General features: G+C 40.7%; 1 long non-coding RNA gene across 10 annotated transcripts in view; it reads right to left on the bottom strand.

Moving 5' to 3' along the window:
- Positions 1 to 5,889, bottom strand: part of LOC309351003 — a 124,904-nt gene that overhangs the window by 24,504 nt on the left and 94,511 nt on the right. For 8 of the 10 annotated variants that reach the window (XR_014160616.1, XR_014160617.1, XR_014160618.1 and 5 more), the window contains 2 exons: positions 4,828 to 4,938; positions 277 to 331 (listed from right to left, as the gene is read on the bottom strand). This is a non-coding gene — a long non-coding RNA (uncharacterized lncRNA). Of the gene's footprint in view, positions 1 to 276; positions 332 to 1,182; positions 1,421 to 2,183; positions 2,376 to 4,827; positions 4,939 to 5,889 lie in introns of those variants that run through there. The other 2 variants (XR_014160621.1, XR_014160615.1) reach the window with 2 other exon arrangements.

The raw sequence follows: 5,889 nt of genomic DNA, 5'->3' as shown, positions 1-5,889 counted from the left end.
TGGTTCGAGGACCCGATCCCCCCAAAGTGGAATGAATACACAAGGACACGTGATATGAGGTTATCGCGACAGGACGACGAAGAGTGAGGCTGAGGAGGGGCTGGCGCCGCAGTATTAAGGCTGCTGTACACGCTCCCTCGGAGGCACCTGGTTGGGTGCTTGCCGATGGGCGTGGGCACCAGCCAGGTGAGTGGGAGGCAGGGGGCTAACGCCCCCTGCTAGAGGCGGGGCTCGGGCTCCCGCCCACAACCACTCCCCTCTCTTCCAGGAGGAGAGTCTTTGGCTTCTTGGCTAAGCACATATACCAAAAGTCTGGACCTGCTGTGATGTCCTATGTTGAAGAGAGTAAAATGGAAATGAATTGGAGAATGATGTCAGAAAGAGCTCTTCCGAGTGTATAGTATTATTAATTATATGCTTTTTCTTTTTTTAAAAAAAGCATTGTCTTGTTCATCCCTGCAACAATATGTGTGATGTGAGATCCAAGGTAAACCACCAACGCCTCCCTCTTCAAATGCAGTTGGTCCTGTAGAAATGTTCAGGCTTCAAAAGACTGTTGCATGTTTTTTGCTCATAAAAAATATTATCGAGAAACAAGTTTCATTCTAAAAACAAATGCTAATTGCAGATGGATTCTGCATTATCCTATAGTGCATCCATCTGAAAAGAGTTTAAAAAAACAGGTGTAGCCAGTCCTGGCAATGGATTGAGTATATCCACGCCTTCCCAGCAGTGTTGTGGGTGGGCATAGACCAAGATCACAATCACCACTTCCTCCTTCATTCACCTGGGGCATGTGCAAGAAGGAAAAGGCATGGATAACCCTAGTCAAGGAGAGGATTTTCAAACATGCATCAAGTAACCACACCCAGTTTTGTGGACAGTGGGATCTAGAATCAATCCAGATTGAAAGCAACATGTTGAGGATGGGCATGAATAATACTGGATCAAGAACTACATTTTTGTGTGTTTCAAATAGGTTAGTGTGGCCCAAGTTTCACATGATTGAGGGTCCTCCTCACAAATAAATGAGTTGGTGAAATAGGAATAACTTGTCACGAGCAGGTTTATCACTTTGGGCCTCTCCCTGGAGAAGCAGTTAAGAATTGCAAATCCAACAAACATTTAGAGGAGATGCAACTCAGATGTCAGATGTTTTATTTAACATTATTTATTTCTTACATTTATATATCACTTTTCTTTCATGAGGAGGTTCTCAGGGTAGCATATATGGAGCTCCAGGCCCCAGTCAGATCTGCTTAGTTTTTGTAAGGTGGGTGCATCATATGGATGTGTGCCCAAAATACCACTCTGGGCTGGGCACTTCAGCATAATCCTATGCATGTTTACTCAGAAGTAAATTCCTATGTGTTCAAATGTTACGTTCTTGCTTGGGATCCACAGACAAATGCAAATCTAACTACAAAGAACAAAAGGAAAGCAATGGAGGGTCCCTCGCGTCATCTGTAGACAACTGAGTATCATTTCTGGGTAATCACTGCAGCCATTCCTGAAGGGCCACAATATCGTAATCTTGAAAAATGAAACCACAATCAGACTGGATTACTTTTGTCCTAGTCTTGTTTTGTTTTTATATCATTAAGCGCTAGAATTTGACATCAGGATTTTAATGCCAACTCAGACCTGGTTAATCTCTGCTTAGTTTATCCATATGTCTACCCAGCAGAAGGTCTTACATACTAATCTGAGTATCACATACACTACTGATTGACTACTCTTGATTTTGTCTGAATGCACAAAAGTGTGACTGTGCAAACCAATATAAGTCTAAGCAAGTGCTTTGTTCTAGTACAAATATACTAAGAAGTCTAGTGGCAGACAATGGTACTTGTCTTAAACATTTATGGTGCTTTGGAAACTCATTTCCTGGCCTAGTTTATTATTCTATACTTATAGGCTTGAAACTGTGGGAGCAGATGGTGTCCCAAAGTAAAGAACAGAGAAAAGATGAAATCTATCTATCTATCTATCTATCTATCTATCTATCTATCTATCTATCTATCATCTATCTATCTAGTAAAAGGGTAAGGGACGTATGTCATAGATGCCTTGCCCAATCCAGTATTAGACTTTTTTCATTTCTATTTAAATTGTGTAGTTAACATGATGTTAACCTCCAACAACAACAGTTTCAATGCTTTCCCCCTAAAACTTGGGTTTGCCTGATACAGGGATATTCCAATACATTAGGAGAAAACAGGCTCCAAAGTGTTTCACATGGGGGTCGCATACTATTTGTTTCAGTGGTTTAGGGTGGATCAGAAGTCACTGCCTGGGTGGGGTGTTGTGTACATGCCCTCACTCTTGCGGGATTATGGTGGGAGAGAAAGGTAAAGGATTCCTTTCCTCTAAGGCTAAAATGGCATTGGAATGAAGAGAATTGGTCAAACTACTAATTTTACATGAATTTATAAAGCTAGGTATCTTTCCTGAGCTGTCAAGTTGAAAGGATACCTTTAGGTATAACTTTTTTAACACTGTAACAACTTTAAAGATGTGCCCCCACATCATTTCCATAACACCATGCTCACCTCTTCCTCTGTGCTTTAATTTCTTTTCTGAAATTTTATTCTCATCCAAATCTGCTCTGGAATGCCAAGAGAACCTTCCAGAACGGCATGCATGGAGGAGAGTGAGGAGATCATTCCATCGGGCAAGCAGAAATGTTGAATTCCATGCCTAATATTTACAAGGTTCTTGTTTAATTCTTCAACAGCCGGGTTCCCACATTACAAATCAGTGCAAGCTAGCTAGTCTCTGAATAAATGCTAAGGGTGTGCATTGGCTCTAAGAGGCAAACTGCACACACAGGCACACACACACCCAAACACATTTAAAGAGCATTTGTTGCTTTTTTATTTCTCCTTTAAAATTATTATATTCCACATATGAACTATAGCAACACAAATAAAACATAAGCCCAGGAAAGGTATTAGTGCTCCTGCGTATCTAACCCCATTTCACTGTTTATAGTTAGCCATTTAGTAGACAGGAATGCAAAAATCAGCATGCATCCCTGGCCTCTTGAAGCCTTACAACATTTCTCCAGCAGTTCAGACTGTGGTGTTTGTTTTTAATTCCAAAGGATTTGAAACACAACTTAAAATTCACCAAAGGTTGGATGATTATGGATTAAGAAGACGCAACTGAACATTAGCCACTCCAATGCCCTTCACACAGCAGCCCTGTATCTCGACTCGTTTGTTGTTGTTATTTATATGTATTGGTTGCTTCACTTATAAAATGACTCAGTGTGACTTACAAACTTGTACAGCCCAGAATTTTCCTCAGAGATGTATGTTTGTTTGTCTTTGGCCTTATAAAGCAGATCTCTGCAGCTCTGTTTAAAAGGTCAATTTACGTACTACGGTTATTTTTAACAGTTCGCCGTCTGTATTTCCTGTTTCTCTATATGTGGTTTCTGAGGAGCTGAAAAATGCCACACCTCCCACTCTTGTATGTGCTGAAGACAAACAAGCATTTGATCAGATGGAGAAAACAGAGTTCTTCTACACGTTTTAACTATTCACAGCAATTCATGATCAGGAAATCTGATAGGCGTGATTCCTCATCTTTCTGCGGCTTAATAAAACATGTCCATAGTCCAACAGAAGCATTACAGGTAAACTTTGTTACACCTTTTGTTAAGGTGTAACCCCAAAAGAATCTTGCAGCCATCTAATAAGAAACCAAAGCAGTCTGTTCATTGTTCCCTTCATAACTGAAGGCGCATATATGATTTATTATTAAGTGATTAAAGTACCCTGCTTTCTTTTGGACCACTATTCTGGTTTCCTTGGCTAGGATTTTTAGAACTACCTTATTTTCTTACCTTTATGGCACCACATAAGAGGCTACTTGAAAGGCTTCCAACTGGAAAATACAACCCTATTCAGCTATACTCACATATATTGCATTTCATAAAACGAATGTCAGCAGTAGGCACTGGAAGGTTTTCACATACAGTGCTTCCACTGATGTTTGACAACAAAGACAGGACTATTCATAGCTAATGTTTATATTTCAAGAACCCTTCAGGAAGCAGCTTGAAAGGTTTCTGCATGATGGTTGCTCTAAGCAAAACCTGTTTGTGGTGTCAGACCACCTGCAATATTCAGCTTAACCAAAGGGCAAGCTTAACATCACTGATTCGGCCAAATAACAGAATGACAGTAGCCATATTTGGCCTTCATTGTCTTCACACAATTCAAATCATGACTTCAGTTGCATGAAGGGCACAGTGAGACCATGTTCACTGGGCCCCACCCTTTCTGCCATTCCTTTTCACTCTTATTTACCCTCAGTGAAAGAATTTGATGGGGGGGGCGGTTTCAAAGGAATGAGGCAACAGGTTCTACAGAAGACCCACATTATCTATGCTGTCTCTTCTCCATGTGGGATATTTAAGATTACTCCTTTCCACAGTCCCTTGGGAGGACCATAATTACATAAAGGCATTTACTGAATGAAAAGGAGCGTAGTGCATTGTGATCACCCTAATAAATAAATCCCATTTAAGGACCTCTGCAATCTAATTAACACAGTTAAGACACACAGAGAGACATTAGACAGTTGCTTGTTGGACAGCATTTTCCTGCTGGATGGTATATGTTCAAAATGTTGATTGCAGAATCTGGAACTAGGATTTAATCCCTTTATTTATAAAATATCAGGATTAACTAATTACACTGAGTGACAGCTTTAATTATAGTACAGTGAAATAAGTATTTATGCTGTCAGTGTAGCTTTCCATGTTCCACCAGACTTATCCAATGCTCAGCTTGTCTGTATTCTGTCTACCCATACCTCTTAAATGGCAGTATTGAATCATCAACCAGACATCATAATGGAGGGAAAACTGGAATATCCTTCAGAGTTTTGGCCAGTTCATTTCCTTCTGGATCTTGCCAACCTATTCTGAAGAGAAGAGAGAAATGGTCTGAAATCCAGAAAAATGGTAGCATGACTTATCTTCCAAGAAACATTTCCTTTGAATTAATGTTACAGAAAACACGTTGAAGACACGAGACAAAAGTGCCCAAACATGTCTTGTGCTGCTTTATCTTGCAGCACAAAAATTAAATTGAAAAATTCGTCCAGAGAACATGTAATGCTTATGAGTTCAGTGATTCACACAACAGACATACCGTATTGGCCCAAATATAAGCTGCACCCAAATATAAGCTGGACCTTTAAAATTGGAGGGGGGGAGGGGGAACCCGAATATAAGCTGCTCCATTCCTCGCTGCCCCTGGCTGCATGCTTTGGGGGGGGCCATGCTGCGTTGCTGGCGGCCTTTCCCCTTCCTCGCTCTCTCCCTTCCTTGCCTGGGGGGAGAGGGCAGGGACAGGTCTGCTTTGCTGTGCTCCTGGCTGCATACCGCAAAGTCACGAATATAAGCTGCACTTTAACATTTCATAGTTGACATTTGGGTGGAAAGTGAGGCTTATATTCAGGCCAATACGGTAGTTTGTTGTGGGTTTTGTTTGTTTTGTTTTTTGGTGTCCAGCAACTTCATCATTTTCCTTCCTTCTTTCCTTCCTTTTTGCAGCCTTGCATTCAGGTTGGTCATATTTATGGTGCTCGTCAGTCCCAATCATATCAGTTGGATCCAAAGAGAAATGAAGCAGGCATATGAATTTTTGCTAGCACTCAAAAGAAAGCAAGTATCTGAAAACTTACAAGGAAACTCTCTTCAATTTGGCAAATTAATTCAACCATTTTTTAGCCTCTCCCTCCCTTGCACCTCTTGTTTATTTATTTTAGTGTAGTATGAAAAAGTGATCCAAAATTCATAGGATGGGATCTGACTCAGACTATTGATTTCAGTGGGTTTATTTTGCATAAGTCTGATGCCACCCATAGAAA

This window comes from Podarcis erhardii, assembly GCF_964252035.2.
Source record: "Podarcis erhardii genome assembly, chromosome: 10".
In the NCBI taxonomy this organism is placed as follows: Eukaryota; Metazoa; Chordata; class Lepidosauria; order Squamata; family Lacertidae; genus Podarcis; species Podarcis erhardii.
This window is presented reverse-complemented; position numbering and strand designations above follow the sequence as displayed.